The sequence below is a fragment of the Crocodylus porosus genome, unplaced genomic scaffold, assembly GCF_001723895.1.
Source record: "Crocodylus porosus isolate Cpor-Errol unplaced genomic scaffold, CroPor_comp1, whole genome shotgun sequence".
Taxonomy (NCBI): domain Eukaryota; kingdom Metazoa; phylum Chordata; order Crocodylia; family Crocodylidae; genus Crocodylus; species Crocodylus porosus.
Genome location: NW_017728910.1, coordinates 29,440,199 through 29,458,488, shown reverse-complemented (window position 1 = coordinate 29,458,488; position 18,290 = coordinate 29,440,199). Strand labels below are relative to the sequence as shown.

The 18,290-nt window shown below is 39.1% G+C and overlaps 1 long non-coding RNA gene across 1 annotated transcript in view; it reads right to left on the bottom strand.

Moving 5' to 3' along the window:
- The window catches only part of LOC109308713, a 6,058-nt gene extending 5,539 nt beyond the window's left edge, over positions 1-519 (bottom strand). The window contains exon 1 of the long non-coding RNA XR_002100690.1: positions 428-519. This is a non-coding gene — a long non-coding RNA (uncharacterized LOC109308713). The remainder of the gene's footprint in view (positions 1-427) is intronic.
- Between the last annotated feature and the right edge of the window lie 17,771 nt (positions 520-18,290).

Below are 18,290 nucleotides of genomic sequence, written 5' to 3'. Positions count from 1 at the left end.
GCAGGGATTCCTGCCCCCTCTCCCTCCCATTTCCCACAGCACAGACCCCAGCCACCCAGACCCTAGACATGTGATATGCTAGCTAGTGCTGAGAGGTGTCTGTGTGTGTCTCCAATTTCCCTGGAACACATGACAAAAGCAGACAGGATAGAAGTCAGACAAGACAGTGTCCACTTAGGACTTTTTGGAGCTAACCAACAAGTCAGCTGGTAATTTCCCTTAGTTCCTTCCTTGGAAAAAGTTGCTTAGGAAGAGCTTGCACTAATGAGAGAGGCTTTTGTTTTCTTGATGGGCTGCTAAATGCTGCATTATCAGCTCCCTCCTGGCTCCCTCTCCTGTCAGGCTTGCAGACAGTGTGAAGAAGCAGAGAAAGGGAGATTGAAAAACTCAGTATCATCAATAGATGCATGCTGTCAACACTCCCCACCCCCTTTGCCACAGAGTGCTAGCCAGGAGCTGTGGTCTGGCCACACTCCTGTCCCTTGAGCAGTGAGCAGGGAAAAGCCTGGGACTGTGCAGGTAGGGTGAAGGTTTAAACCCCTTCCTAATCAAAGCATCCTGCTGGGCCTGACTATGTCCCCCACCAGCTCAGCACTATGGAAGGGAATGGAAGGCTGCTTTAGCATCCCTGTCCCCCCCACCCCACCACCCCTGATTTTTAACTTGAGCCACTGCAGGCATGTGCCTACATTTACTCAGTCCAGAGGGAATGATTGCACACTTGCAAACTGGTTCAACCTAGGTAGGTTAGACTAACCTGCAAAGATTGAATCAATTCAGGCTCATGCTTTTTGAATGTGTGTCCCTAGCCTAGAGGAGTAGAATAAAGAGGAGATAGTATATATGACAGTGGATAGATGAGATGACTGATCAAAGCAGCCAGAGTAATTTTTACTTCACATTGTATTCAGAGTAACAGGAAGCTCCTGGCAGTAATAGGGGGTGAAACTGACATGTTCAAGGTTCCTGACTGTGAGAAAGTAAAACCATTACTGTTCTGTGATTTTAATACAACTACTTACACAACTACTCACTACTTGGATAATGACCAGTCATCAGCATCTTGAAGGTTCATATCCTCAGGCTCCAATTCCCCAGTCCAGAGCTATTCACTTCACCATATGCTTATCTTTAATCATGTACTTGAAGTCAATGAGAATTAAGCTTAAGTAATTAGGTGGTGAGCTGAATAGAGATGGATTTAAGCGTGTTCTAAAATGCTTTCCCAAATTTCAGCCATATACCAGCATAAGTAAGGGAAATCTCTCAGGCCTTTATTTTACAAGTTTGTCTAAACTTGGATGATATTTCACAACTTTGGTTGCATTTAGAGTGAATGTATATAGCTTAGGAATCTCAGGAAAAAGCATGGTACTGCTAACTATTATGGCAGCTACAGACCTCCTACAATATTAAACCTTTCAAAAAATAAAAGAGTAATAATGATATTGTTTCTGTTGAACCTTTCAGTTCACTTATGAATTAACTGGCACTCCTACTGCTTATTTTGTCTACTTTAGATTGTTGCCCCAAGCAGCTAAATAATTATAATAAAATAATAATAGAATTAAGATTAGATAAATTAAGTGGAAATGAAACTGAATACATTTTCCATGACAGCTGGCAAATCCCATTCTGTGGCTGCTCAAAAACAAAATTGGAATTTTTATGACAGTAAACAATAAGGCTATCATGTACAGGATGTATCTCAATGCTCAAGAGGAACAGTGTGCAAGTGACACATCAACAAAAACAAACTTGTTTCATTTATGTACTGTTAATTACCATAACTTATATAATCACGGACATCTGTTCTCACTCTCTCATACATGTACATATACATAGATAATTACTTTACCACTATCCACTGGACAGAATAAGAAACTGTATGCTTGTATGGGGCCAGCATAAATTTATGTGGCAAATGGAGATATATATGTATACATTCATCATATACGTATTATATGTCACTTGGAATTTACATATAAATTTTATTCCATGAATCTCAAAGCCAGGCAGGTAAAAAATGATAAGAACAGAAGTGTCATATGTAAAAAAATGCACTGTATGAATAACAATTTATTTACTGTCAGTCAAAAATGTATTGTCAGTCAAAAATATCAGTATTGTATCTTTAGCTATGATACCTGTAAATGAACCCTTTAGGATCTCCAGAATGGAAGTACAGATCTGAGGAAAATATTCAATATCTTACACTCAACTAACAAAAAGTGATTTTAAAATGTAGAAGTAATGTTAGAAGTTGCCTTAGGTATTCTAATAATTAAAAGAAAGTAATTGATTAATAATTAAAAAGTAGTCTAATAATTAAAAGAAAGTAATCCCCATATTTTCCCCTTAGCCAACATATGTATATTTTCAGTTGACTGTATTGTATAACAAATATGGATAATTCTTCCTTCAGTGAAGATATTTTTGAAATTCTTAGACAGAAAGTAAGTTTTTCATTTCTGTGTGAAAATATTACTTCACCTAAGATCTTTATTGAATAACTATGCCAGATTGTCTGCAGGCAAAATATTGATTTCTGATTTCTGAATAGAACCTAAATCTTGTTCAAATAATTATAAATAATTGTATGGGTACATATTTTGTATATGCCTAAATTAAGTGGTATTAATTATTAAGAGTGTAGTTCTACCCGAGTGACTAGTCCAATTTAAGTAAATGAATCCATTTACACAATTAGAGATTATGGGATTGATCCCTGACATTAAGAAAGATATTGACCTGCTGTGTTTTACACTGAGCTTTTATAAAGAACAAAAACATGGCTTTTAAATATATTTTAAGAACTGATATCCTTAAAGTCTAATAACATTCGATTTTCTAGTAATATTGTACTGCTATAAATTTTGACATGAAAGTGAAATAACACATATGAAATAATTTAAAATTTAATTCCCCCACCAAGCCCATGGCATTAGTTATTCCCATTTCTACCAATTGCTGATGGCATAACAAATTAAAACCTTTGCACTGTGTTATACAACCTTTTCTCTATACACATGCATACTGATAAATTTTTGGTTCAGGTCCAATGAACACTAAATAGCTTAATCAACATGCATTGACCTTGAGTCAGAGGAATCACTAGAGGGTAAGGGAGTATTTTTCACCCTTTGTTCAATCATGTTTAAGAACACTATAAATCACACTTTACTGAACTCTAATGTTCTTAATATACATTATGTATAGTATATTTTGTTCCCTAATCCCATCCATCATCCTTTATTGGGCTATGTGTTGCGATATGAATACATCTGAGGAAAGCTGTGCAGACCAGCAAGGTGAACAAAGTTTGCCCTGTTCAAAGTGGGAAGAAAGGTACACAGGAAAAGGCAGAGGAGGGTCCCACAATGCTAAATGTCCTTATGAGGAATTTGTTGGTAATTTTAATGTTAGAATTCAACAAAGATGAGAATGGTAATATATAAGGGTCTAATTCTGCCTTCCCACATTTATATAATTGCATTCCACTAAACCACAGGATCCTGGACCAGAAGCATCTGAAGACAATTTAATCAGCTAAAGTCTGTCTCCTGATAGAGACTGTGGATACTCTGCATATGGTGTAATCTATATGTGCTAAAGAGAATGGGCTAAATTCTATTTCTCTTTATGTGGCCAAATGGCCCATAAGCAGCCACACAACTGCAGATTTTGGCACTTGCCTACAGCTTGCAATTCAGCTCTGCATGCAAGTCAGTGCATGTCCACTGAGCATGGTAAGGGAAATTGAAATTTTATAAACAGAAAAACAACAACTGTAAGTTGTTGGAAGGGGGAAGGTAGTGACTTTGTAACTTTTACCCCAATAACTCAGTGGCTATGATATTTGCACAGAGAGCAGGAAACCTGAGGTTTAGGTCCACCTTGCATGGAGGGAGGTTTGGTCTGCATCTCCTGCATCCCAGCCAAGTGCTCTAACCGCACGTCCTTCCAGGTACTTCCCAGTCTCTTCTCTAACCTTCCTCACCTGAAATATTATTTGTACAGCTCCAGTTTTTTATTTTCAAAAGTAACTTAGAAGTCTTGATAAAAGATGTGGTCATACTAGATAAGATTTCAAAGAAAATTTAACAGAATGTAAACCTTGTGCTCTGAAGTACCCGAACATTTTACCTTCAACAATGAAATCCCATAGTGAAGTCTCATATTGCCAGGACCCTATTTTTTTTTACAAAAATGCATTGCATTTTGCAGTACATTTTGTAATATTAAAGCTAAAGTACTTTTGTCAAATATAGAAATAAAGTACACTTCCAGCTCCATTAGCCTTTCTTTTTTATCATTGTGCAGGTATATGTGTATCCCATGCTAATCTTCCTCAGGTGCTGCGTACTCAGTTTCTGTTGAAATCAGCTGAAGTTGAGGGCTCGGTGAGTCTCCTAAGTGCCTTATTTTTAAGAGCAGAAGTCAACCCAGCACACAGTCCACATACATCCCTATACAGTAATTACCCTATACAAAGAACCACAAGAATTCAGTACTCAACCAGACAAATAATTTGTGTATAACTTATATCTTATCTCTAACAGAGCCGAGCAACCGCTGCAACAAAACCTATATAGGACATGTTATGTAATACCAAGAAGCGACATTTCTTCTTAATTCCAAGAATGTAATGGTTGGTTGGCTTATGCTTGAAGCTTCAGGGTTTGTATAACACCCAGTGTAGCTATGTCTGATTATCCATGAATGATATAATCATTTTCAGAATCCTACTAAGTCTTAAACATTTACAATAGCTTGTGCCATTGAGTTCCCCAGGTTTTTATTAGTTTTATCCTGGTTCCCTTTCAGTTTAATTGGCATTTTCTAATCAGTTTCAACTTTCAGTCCTCTTATTCTTGCATTATGAAAGAAGGCCAGCGGGACCATTATTTTTCTTCCCTGTCTTGTTCATTTTTGTATTTAATTCTGTCATGTGTCCTGCTATTTCTAGGTCCCATGTGTTTTCTTATGCAGAAGGCTTTGAATGCTTTGTTTGTTATTGTTACTCATCAGCGTCCTCTCCCTTCGAGTTCTGATATAGCTTTTTGAGATGGGAGGATCATACTTGAACATGGTATTCCAGGTAAGACTATACCTTATCTTTATCCAATAGCACTGCAATTTTTAAACATTATTTTTCCATCCTCTACATGCAAACATTTTTGACAGATGCTATACAATGAGGTTTTCATTGGAGTGTCCCAGCAGATGTTCATTTCTTTTCTAGTGAATTGTTTTAGTTGATGTATTAGCTTTGCTGACTCTCATTAAGATTTTGCTAGAGTGTAAATTCAACTGAACCTCTTTGACTGTTACAAAAATAGATACTTCTTTATTACCCCCTCCTGTCTTGCAACCCCCAAACTTTACTTTGGATACTCTGAAATGACTCACAGAATGTCTATCAATTGAAAGTTGAAAAATGAACAAATCATTTAACAATAAAACATTCCCAGGTGATGGACAGAGTAGCCTATGATTAACAGAGTCCTCTAATCTTTCTACATCAGCAACATTATAGGGCAAGTCCTCAGCTGCTGAGAATTGGTCCATAATGGGTGTATCTACACATGCAAATAATGTGATTGAATTTACTCTGACTCAATCTGAGCCAGAGTAAAATAATCCTGACATCACTGTCTTCATGTGTTTAAGCATAATAATTTACTGTGCTGCTGGATACCACTTGTATCTGATGGGACTATCCAGCAGTATAGTAAATTAGTCTACTGTACCTTACTTGCTACACACATGTGGACAGTGATGCTTTACTGTGCAGCAAATTAGTATGTTGCACAGTAACGCATCTTGTATAGATGTGTCCAGTGATTCTGAGGAGGAAAGAGAGGAGAGTGGTCTGCTGAGGAACTGGCCCTCTGTTTTACAAAACTTATCTTACTGGTCTTGTATTCCCAGCTCAGATTCAATTGGACACGTCCATACCAAGTCAAATCATGCTAGGAAACAGGGCCATGAAAACATACCCTTGCCACTCCCCTGTATTCTAGATGCAGGATACAAGATGAAAAAGTCATGCAGCAACCATTAAAGCAGCACTGGGTACACACCAAGAAACAACAACATGGCTTTTTTCTTGGCATTTGGTGTTCATGAAGATGGAAGACGTAGGCAGTGAAGCTCCCTTCCACAGTCAGGTGCAATCGCTCATGCCCTTAATGGTCTGAAGACCTATTATCAAGTCATGTCAAATGGCATTTTCTGCCAGTGTGAAGTGGTAGCCTACTAATCCAAATGAGCACAGACTTGGAGAGATCTACAAAGAAAGCCTGTCTCATGCAAAGTGTCGATTTTTCCCATAGGCATGTGACTGCTGTACTTGTTCTCTCTCAGTTCTATGAAGAAAAAGGGGAAGACTTCACAGCAGGCAGAAAGGTTTGGCTAGCTCAGCTCTCACATTCAGTATTAAGGTACTAGCAGACACTGGAAGCAGAAAGGAGATTGTATTTGAAGTGATCCTGAATCCTCAATACATTAGTAATGCTAAGCTAAGCATCTGAAAGCCAAAGGATATATACTCTATTTACTCAAACACAAGATGAGGTTTTTTTCACCCAACTGGCAAGGGGGTGAAAAGCCCCTCATTTTATAATTGCATATAAGGAAGTCTCATTAAATACATTGTCTATCATTAAGCTGCTGCCAAAAGCAACATGGCTTATCAGTGGAAACTGACTTATGAAGCTGATTAAATACAGTCAACCCTGACCATGACTATAAAATCCATTGCCCATATGGAGCAAATGTGGATGGGAACCAGGTTTTTTTGTGTATGTGACCCTTACAAAATGAGCAATGGTTCCCCCAGGAGGGAATGAGCACTAAGCCTGGAGGTAATGCAATACCTCCAACACCCTCCCCTGGTGCCAAAAATGCTAATGGGAAACTTTTTCCTTTTTTCATCCCTTAAAAAAATGTCAGGTGTTCTCTCCAGGAGGAACTGATACTGGGCCTGGAGGTACCAAACCAGCATCAGCAGGGCCAGAGCCAGCCTGACACCCTCCCCTTAGTGTCAAAATTGCTACATCTGATTGCTACATTTGATGCATTACATTGCATACATTTTGACTTACTCTTCATTCCTACAGCTGACCTGTGCCTTTCTTTCCTATTTCCTGGTGATTCCTGTTTCTTCACCAGCCTTAAATTCCTGGCAACCATCACCAGACAGAGTTCCAAAATCCCTTTGTCATCTCCTCTGAAAGGTTTAATTTCTAGGTTATTGTTCTCAAACTGCTCTTTACTTCCATGTGCTCTGGGAGAGCAGGGTCAGCAGTAAGGGGGAAGGGACTGAGAGGGGAAAAAGATGGGGGGAAGGAGAGAGTGAAGGGGCTACCTGACTCCCCAGATTTATTTTCCTTGCTGTAGCAATGGGGAACAACACAACAAATTCAAGGCAAACTTCCAATACTTACATTCTATACCTGGAAAATTATAACAAATATTTAAATTTTCCATATATGGAATTTAAGTATTGAAAGGTCATCTTGCAACCAGGGACATATTTTTTTTGAGTAAATATGGTATATATTTTAATTGAATATTCCTGCTGAGCCAAGCCAGGGAAGCTCAGCTCACTTCATGCTATAATCCATGTCCCACAGCTTCAGGGGAGGAGGGAAGGGGAGGGGCTTAGATTTTTTAAAATTATTATTGATCTGTCTTGCCCACTACTACATAGAATAATATACAAAACACAAAATCTGCAACTAATTTACTAAGCAACAAAGCCTCTGCACCCTCTTTCAAAGATTACTAAACTAGGGATGCGTACAAGAGGGATGAATGAACATAAACTGGTCTCTTTGACCAGGTTATTTTGACTATACTGAACCAATTTACACCCTTTAAAATCTGGAATTGCTTCTGGGAAATCAGCACTGCTTCAGCTTGACAGAGAACAGAATTTGGTCCATTGTCTTTAACTTAGCTTACTTGTATGTCATCACATGTCTTTCAAAATGTAATGTCCTTCAAAATGTAATGCCTTCTGTGAACTTTTGTTTAATTAAAAATGCTTTATCTGCATCATAAAATGCTGTTGCATTTGAAAGCATTATTTTCCCCAAGCACCTGGTTAACCTTTTGTTTCACAGATAATTTCTCATTACCCAGGTGTCCTCTTACGGACCCACAGAAAGGCTGGGCCTAGTTTAAGTGTGAAATAATCCTGTTGCTTCTATCTAAGAATGAATGAGCCCAGGATTAGATCAGATAAAACACACTTGAGATAAAGTGCACAAGGTGGATTATACAAGAAAAGAGGATTTAGTGAAGAACATATCCACAACTTTTTGTTAACACAGAGAATGGTAGCTTTTGTAAGTAACATTTATGGAAACTCAACTGGAGGTTTAAAAGCTATGTCTTTTGTTGTACATTTCTCTGCATACATTTGCTTTGTAGCTGGTAGCTTTAACTTTGGAAGCCATGCTGGGCCTTGACTCATGCTCATTTTGTTTAATGAAAAGCTAAGGATGTACTTTTACTCATAGATTCTTGTTTTGTTTTCTTTGAAGTTTATAAAGCATCCAGCAAGATGTGAAGTTCATTAGGCTGTTATTATCATGGCCCCAAATTAAGCATCTGTTCCCTGGGGAGTGATAAGCTTTAAGTGGATGTCAGAGCCATACTTATTACAATATTTACTTAATTACTAACTTACCATTCCTTGTCATTAGAAATAACATTTATAGACTATAAACATGGACTCTTCTGCCCATAGCAGACACACACTTTCCACTTGTTGAACATTCAAGTCTCAGAATTATTTTATTTGGACAGTGACAGATACCTGCTATTTAAATTCCTTTTTGGTAAAGATGTGAAACATACATTTTTTAAGGTGATCCAAGAATAATTAAGGACAAAAATATGAAATCTAAATGATTATTCAAGGTGTATTGGTAATGATACAGTATGTCCATTGGTATTACCAGGTATTTGATCTTACATTGTTTCACAATACAGGTAGTTATGAGTCCAAATTAACTCATTGCAAAATCAGGAAATAATTAGTCAAAGAGTGATAAATAGTGCTGGGAATGAAAAAAAGCAAGAGTCCTGTGACCTCATCTGATAGGAAGTGGTTCCAGTTGAGTCATCCCCTTATATACACTTTTTATGTAATTCTGAGTTTATTCTCAAAAATCAAATAATGATCATTCAGGGCCATGGTCTGCACTGTCTTTTAAAACATCTGGAAATGCCATGGAATTGTGCATAATAAAAAAGCAGAAAATCTATCAAATCTATTATATCATCAAAAACATACATAACTCACTCATCAATAGCATAATCCTTTTTCCTTTCTGAATTGTGTTTGAATAAGTAACCCTTAAATCTGTCACTTTTTCCCTAGTTTGATATTTAAAAGTTGCCAGACTCTGTAAAAGAGCTATAGTTAAATATTATTTCCCTCACATGCAGTGATTTGTATGTGTGAACGGGGCAGCTGCCATATGGTCCTATAGTATTTTTGGAAATGTACACCCAAATTCTAGTTCCTCACATGAGCAAACCTATTGGTTAGTAACACCCCTCACAAGATGAGAAGGATTTCAACATTAATATGTCTGTATGGGTCCACAGTTGGCTATCATATAACAAATACTACAACATTTAAAACATATTTCAAATAACCTTCATCTCCTTCACATCTTCTAAACATAACTTCATTTGTACCTGTGACACCACTTGCTAGAAACATTAGGGTCAAAACTTACCTTAGAGAAATATTTTATAAGCACTCATTTGAGTAACATAACTGTAAACCCATTCACTCAAGCTCTGAAAAGCACTGATAACCAAAAAATAAGGTGTCACAAGTATAGCCCTGATCAGTACACATGACCAAGTGGAATGAGAATCTGATATTTGTGACCCATTATAGACCAAATTGACACATGGCTGAGGCAAAATACTTAGAAAAGGATTGTAGTTCCAAGAAGTCTAGTCACTTAGCAACCGTACCAACTTGCACCCAATTTCAATAGGCCTGATATATCCTACAACTCTCCCTGATCCTTCTGAGGCTCTGACATAAAAGGAACACTCCCAGAGCAATCTTGAACAGAAGAAATGCAAAGGTGTGTTGCACACGATACAGACAGAGAAAATCCTTGTATATTCACTCTCTTCTCATGGATCCACTCAGCTAATGAAAAATTGGTTATACATACGTATATATTTCCTATTTATTAGTAAAATCAAATGATAGAATATTAAAAAGAATAAGGAGATTGCAGGGGCATAATATGTTTTCAAATATTTGTAAAGCTACCATAAAGAAGCTACTCCTCTGCCATGTGGCAATGGGTTTAAAGTGCAGCAAAGCAGGTGTAGAACACATCTCAGGAAAATATTCCTAAGTGAGACCTGTAGAACAAAGAAACAAGCTGTCTGGGAAAGCTGTGTGATCTCCTTCATTGGAGGTTTTCAGCAAGACATTGGTTAGGCACCAATCTGATGATGATTTCAAAATAGTGAACTAGTGGCATTTGTGCAGAGAGTGGAATGGCTAACCTTCAAGGTCCCTGCTAGCCCTATGATTTTATTTCAGGTGTCCAACTTGTTATAGAAAAATGCCACAAATAGAAGAATAAAAAAAGAAAAGCTTAGAAAACAACAAAAAGGGGGGGAAAAGGATTAACTATTAATAACTGTTAAGAACAGATTTCAAATGTTCAGAATCTCTTACTATTATTTGAAGCCCATACGAGATCTTTTCATAAGAGGCAGCTTCTGTCAGAGTTATAATCCCCTTTCTTCAGCTTGCAACCTGATTTCCAGCATCCCTTATAATCACTGTTTTGATCCTCTATATAGTATCTTTGTAGGTATCTACAAGTTTTTCTTCCTCTTCTTTCCCAGGAACAGAGGCCTCATAATGGGCAGCAGAGACAGGTACAACACATGAAGTAAGAGAAGAGTCCAAAGGACTAGAAGTAAACCCATTTCTACTACTTAAGTGTATGGAACTGCATTAATTTACACCTAGAACACAAATAATATCTACCTTACATCAAAGCTAGCAGATAAGCGCTAGGCACAGTGACAGGATGGAATCTTGTACTTTGGCTTGGGGGCTTATATATAACAATGGCATATGAGGATAAATATACAGACCACTTTTCTCACCAGCTGAAATTTCAGATGATGTCGGCTAATATGTAAATATTAACAGAAAAGGTCTGTTCCTTGCTATGCAGTGAGATCTTTATTCTTGTCCTCATGTACCATTTAATACACTCATTATGATTTGGAAAGACAGTGGTTAAGGTAGCTTACCAGTCAGACTTTCACAGACATATTCAGTATAATGACACATGCCCTTTCATGAGATGGTCTGCTACAGCTATGAACAAGGACAGCTTGTCCTGTACCTCAGGCTGTAGAGGCCAGTGTTCAGTCTTATTAACAAATACCATGATAGCTATTACAAAAGTGAGGAGTTGTCTAGCATTTGATGTGGATGTCAGGCTCTCAGCTTTTATACTTTAGCCCAAATAATTTAATAAATTCAACAAGAATTCACAAATTATTTTGGAAGCATTGAATATACAACTTCTGAAAGAAAAAAAAATTACCCCCAAATATTAAACTAATTTTAAATGGAAAATCAGACAATCTGTGGTTGTGGACAGTATCCATCATAGCAAAAATATCGTGTAGAAATCTATAAAACACTCACAATGCATAAATCACTGAACCAAATCATGTGATAAATCCATAAATAAAGATCTACCTTTACCTAGGGTACATACAAGTGTTTGCCACACCTGGTTTAGGTGCCTTACTTTAAGCTGCCTAAACCTAACCTGGGAATGGCATGTGCAGGTGTTTGCTGCTGCTTGGAGCTGTATGGTAGTCCAAAATAAGTAACTGAGGGTGGGGGTACGGGATGGTGGGTCTTTAGGGGAGGGGGCTGGCAGGTCCAGGTAGTGGGATTGGCAGTTTGGGGAAAAGGGGACCTGGTGGGTCTGCCGAGGCTGAGGAGTGGGTTATCAGAGGGATAAAAATAGTTGGTCACGGGGGTAGGAACAACACAGCCTCAGGGTTGGGGCAAGTGGCTGGGCTTTCCCAGTCCCATAGCTGTGCTGTCAGTGTATATATCCCCTGAGGTAAACTAACTTAGCTTCATCAAGCCATTCCTTAGGTAATTTAAGCTCTGCAAATGCCTGCACAACTGGACATTTAGATCAGCCTAACCTTGTTTAATTTGATCTAAATGTAATGCTTTTACATATCCTTAAAGACAATTTCCCCAGTCTTCAAATAATATAAATCAGTCTGGACCATCATGGCTATAACACTACTCTAACACTACCATAAATCAGTATCAAATTTGATTGGCTGTCTTTACAAAAACAAATCAAAACAAAAAAAACCCTCCAGTGGAGTTACAGCAACTTACACCAGTTGCAGACTGGGGCCAGGGTTCCTTAACTGTATTTTTCTCTAAGGTATAGCTTCCATACCTGGCCCTATAAGAATATCATGCTCTTCTAAGAATATGCCTAACATTCTTGGGTTTTCAGAAACATCCCTGATGGAGAGAGAAGGGATTATAAATTAATAAATATAAATACTTCCAGCATACGAGAGCCCAGAGACATTGATAGAGCTTTTATGAAACCTTCCTAATTACGTAAAACAAACTCTGCAGTTTCAGGGAACATTCTGAAACCTATTTTAAAAAGTGAAGGGTTTTTTTGCAAACCAGAAAACAGTACAATAAATGTTTAAACAGATTAGATTAAATCATGGGCACCTACAATAATTAAAACTGGAAATCATACAATCTTCATATAATTATAACATCACTATTTTCCTTTCATCCATTTGGGCATTTCTTCTAATTATATATAGTGCAGAAAGCCAGTAGTTTCTCCATATTTACAGCAATGTAAATGAGAACAAAACCTGACCATTACGCATTTTGAAGTGATGACTAAGAATGCAAATTCTGAAGAAAAATACTGTGCTATCCACAAATGGCATTTAATCAATTTACAATTATGATAAAATTATACCAATAACAATATTTTCATATATATAGATATATATGTGTGTGTCTCTGTATACAGATACACAGACACACACATACACACGCACGCAAAATATGGGCTATTGAAATTAAACCTAATCCTATATAATTATATCAGCAAATGCATGTACATTGTTTATCATGGCTAATGAAAATTGGTTATACCTTCTATGAAAAATGTATTTCTGAACATGATGTGCTGTAAACAATGTGTCTTCAGGCTAGACCTGACCTTTAACCGAAGAGAACAGTCTGTCTAGTTGATCTCATCTAACTACACAGCAGGTACAAGGAATTAAACCCATTTAGACTGAACCCTAGTACCACAGACAGTATCAAACAGTATTTCCTGAAAGGAAATTCTTAACAAGTTTGTAATCCACAATTTTGTTTGTCTAGTTTTAGAGATAAACACAGCACCATATTCAACAGAGTGCAATCCCAAGTAAAACTCTATGACATTAAGTTGTTTGCGAAAGTTGGCAATGAAAATTATTATGAGCACATTAAAAGCAAATAATCCATTCTGCACCTACAATGTCAGATTGCTTATAAGGTCACTCAGCAAAATAAAACATTAAAGAATTGCTACCAAGAATCATAAGAGATTTGTTTCACTTTCAAACTAAAGTCTGATTTTGATCAGAAAGGCACAGAACATAACAAAAGTAATAGAATGAAAGCAAATACTGCCTGTCCAAGTAATAGGTTCTGCTCAAATTAGGGCATTAAAATATAATGCTAAACTCAAATGCAACTCTCTTTGTTATTTTGGGTAATAATACAGATACTCACCCATTTACCTCAGTGGACTTGTGCACTGAGGCAAATACCCTTCTGTAAATACAGGTTTCCCTCTATTTATGCAGTAGATGTGTTGCCAGAAAATTGTGCATACTTCTAATTTTCCTAAAGGGAACCTAGTTTATATTGTAATTATGATATAAATTATACATATAAATGTCCTACGTGCAAAGCCTGGTATAGCCCCCCAGCCCACAGCCCTCCCAGGGTGCGCACAGCACCAAGAGCCATGCCCCCCCACTCACTGAAAGTTCCCCACATTTTGCTCCATGCTGCAGCCTGGGAAGTGGCTCATGGGCTGGGCTGGGCTGGGCTGTGCCCCTTCCCCCACCCCTTCTCCTACAGACTTACCTGGTATAAAGCAAATTTATCTCACAGAAGCAGAGCCCCAAGGGATTTGAAGCACAGTGCAGCCCAACAGCAGCAGACAGCTGGCATCGGGCACTCCCACAGCAGGTGCAGCAGTAAGTTTAGCAGGGCAGGGCAGCTCTGTACTTGGGGAAAGTGGGATTTAACTTCCCTCCCTAGCCCCAGACCCCAGGTAGGGTTTGCTGGGGGAGCAGTCCCCTCCTTCCCCCTCTCCCCCAGCCCTTTTCTGCTAGAGCAGACAGAACAGCCAAGCCCAGCCTAGGGCTGGAAAGCATGCTGGGATGCTGGGGGACTCTGATTTAACTTGAACCAGGAAGGAGCCTGGGACAGAAGTTTCGTGAACTGGTTTGAATCAGTTAAGTTTGATACTACGTTCAACCAGGTTTATCTTAAACTAATTTCAGCCATTTTGAAACTGGTTTAAACCAGTTAATGTATAGCGTGTGTCCCTAGTCTATGAGGCACAAAACAAAGGGAAAAACAGGTTTTTCTGAATGTATTACTTTGAAGCGTTTGCAATATCTTATAACAAAACTTTCTCAAGATCCCCTGACAAAGAGCTTAGTGCTTGGATCAAGTCTGTGAAACCCCTGCCTTGTGTCCTAAACACACAGACAGGTGGACAGGTTCAGAAAGACTTGATTCCAGAGATTTATTACTTCAAGTGTCCAGATTCAAATAAAGTACAGTGTTCTGCATATTCAGTAATTACATGTTTTTACATATACAGGTAAAATACACAGGTGCTTAAAATGGTGAATCAGGGAATAACTTTTGCCATCCAAACCCACAGATTTCACATGCTAAATATCCTTGGTAACTTAGTGGGGCCTGTTGCTAAATATTTGTGACTCAGACTGTGTTGAAATAAGAAGAAAGGTTCTCCTATGCATGAATGGGGTTTGGATCAGAGGACTGGTGACATGAGCAATACTTGGTCTCAGATGCCATAGTTCTTCTACTCACTACATCTGTCCCTAGAATAGTATGTGCAGATCATGTTAATGCCACTTTTCTTATATTACAGTATGGTTGTCAGAAATCAAACAGAAACTAAATTTGGTGTGAGATAAAGGTTTTCATAGGTCAAAGGTTATTTTTTGAAAATTTAACCTGATAGCTACAACCAATTCAAGCCCCTGAAATTTTCCTTGAATAGGAAAGATGAAGTAAAGATTTGCATGAATCATTTTTGCACAGAATGTAATGTGATCTTTTTGTTGGTGTACATCTTCAGATTATACCAAAATGTTTAACACTAGAAATGAAGCATCGTGTGATCTATTCTATATTTGATATCAGATTTGATATGTTCTCAAGAATATCTATCTATACTACATTTTAATGTTAACTCCTTTTATTACAGTAACTAGTCACAAAATGGCTTCCTATTTATGCAGTATGTTAGCTGCAATGTCACTGAAATTGAATAGATGAGTGCCTTCTAATAATGTATGTTTACTTCATGAACTTCTGGGCAATTACATTGTAATTATGTCTTTGTAGGTGCTTTTTGCTGACATACAGAGCACCAGTGCATTTTAAGTGTAATTGCAGTTCTCTCTACCATTTAGCAAAGCTGAACACTGTTAAAGGTTTGTAAATTACCTACACTTAGACCATAGGCAACTAGGTAAATTAAGTGGCACTGTCAGTAATGTTACAATGTAAAGTGGTGCCACACAAAAATCCAAAATACATGTAGTTTTATGGTGGAATGGCATCTATATCATATAATATCTCAGAAAAATGTAGTAGAAAATAAAGATATGCCTCTGTTTCCAAAGGCACACATTACCAAAACCTGATCTTTAGGAAAGTCATGAATTGAGCACATACATAGATGTGTGTTTTGCCTATGTGTGAAATGTAGAATAATGTCCAAGTGAATCTTTTCATGTCGACTTTTAAACATTTGCACTGCAAAGCTGATCGTATTTAAGGAGGGGAATCAGTGCAAAATCAGAATGCTATCCTTCCCTGGTCAGGGGTGGGGTTTTCTTAGAGAAACAGGGGAAAAGCATTCATGAGGCCTTTTACTGATCATACGGAAGGTATATGGGCCCATCTTATTTGAAACAGGCTTTCTTCACTTCTTTCTTCAAGGTCTAAGGTGTCCACAAAAAAGTAAAAGAGTTCTGGATGAAAACAAAAAAATTGCTTCCCCATCACACATCATTTATGGATTTGAAGGAGACAGCAAGCTTTCCAGTCATCCAATTTCCTCCCTCACTGCTGTATTGCCACTGGCTGGGGAACAATTTTTGGGCTTCCCAAACACCCACCAGTGTTCTCTTTTCTTGGAGGGTTTGTGAGTGAAGGTATGGAACATTACATGTGTAGAAATGCTATAGCTCCCAGCAGATTGTTGTTCAGATAACTGAGGAAGCACAAAATTGACTGAAACAGTTGTGTTTTCAAGTGTTTCAGAACACTGGGAAATTCATAGTTTCATAGTTTCGTAGTTTGTAGGGTTGGCAGGGACCTGAGCAGATCATCAAGTCTGACCTCCGGCCTTGGCAGCAAAAAGTACTGGGGTCAAACAACCCCAGCAAGGCATTCGTCTAGCCTTGTCTTAAAGACCCCCCAGGGTAGGAGCCAGAACCACTTCACTTGGAAGTTGGTTCCAGATCCTAGCCGCCCTGACAGTGAAGTAGCACCTCCTGATGTCTAGTCTGAATCTACCCTCTGCCAGCTTGTGACTGATTTTCCTAGTCACTCCTGGTAGTGCTCGGGGGAACAGGGACTCCCCCAGTGCCTGCTGGTCCCCGCTGACTAGTTTGTAACAGGCCACTAGATCCCCCCTCAGCCTTCTCTTTTGGAGGCTGAACAGGTTCAGGTCCCGTAGCCTCTCCTTGTCTCCTGCCCTGTTGTCCCCTGATCATGCGAGTGGCCTCCTCTGGACCCTCTCAATGCTGTCCACATCCCTCTTGAAGTGCGGTGCCCAGAACTGGACACAGTACTCCAACTGCAGCCTGACCAGTGTTGTACTGAGGGGGAGGATCACCTCCTTGGACCTGCTTGAGATGCATCTGTGGATGCATGACGAGGTGCGATTAGCCTTCCTGACTGAGTCCCCACACTGACGGCCCATGTTCATCTTGGCATCAATGATGACTCCAAGATCCTTTTCTGCCTCTGCACTGAAAAGAAGGGAGTTCCCCAGCCTGTAGGTAGGTGCTGGTTCTTCCTCCCCAGGTGCAGCACCTTGCACTTGTCAGTGTTGAATCCCATCCTATTCTCATCCGCCCACCCCTGTAACCTGTCTGGGTCCAGTTGCAGCTGATTCCTCCCTTCTAGTGTGCCCACATCCCCCCACATCTTAGTGTCATCAGCAAATTTGAACAGGGTGCTTTTTACCCCCTCATCCAAGTCACTGATGAAGATGTTGAACAGTGCGGGCCTGAGGACCGAACCCTGCAGAACCCCACTGCCCACCTACCTCCTGGTCGAAAATGACCTGTCCACCACCACTCTCTGGGTGCGGCCCTCCAGCCAGTTGGCGACCCATCTGACTGTGTAGGTGTCAACACCACAGTCCCCCAGTTTTTTTAATGAGAATGGGGTGAGAGGCTGTGTCAAAGGCCTTCCAAAAGTCCAGAAAGACGACGTCCACTGCTACCCCTGCATCTAAGGATTTTGTGACCTGGTCATAGAAGGCCACCAGGTTGGTCTGACAGGACCCGCCTCTAATGAACCTGTGTTGGTTGCCCCTAAGCATTTAGTGGAAGCTGCAGTGGATGCTGCCATTGTCATAACTTTTGGCTAGTGTTAAGTGACAGGTAGATGACTTTAGTGAGCTGTAATAACAATGGCATCCAGATGGTAGGATAAACCCAAGCCAAGGGGCACTGGATCAATCTTAAGATAAGAATTCCATGTCTCTACTGTCATTCTCTCTCACCAGCCAGCTGGTACTGCATATACCTTTTGGAAGCCAGGAATACTGTGGATTTCTCCTTGTTCTCTAGTATTGGCCTGAAGCCTTTCCTTGTTCCAATGGACTCTATGCACTCCTCAGAAGGGGCTTTTT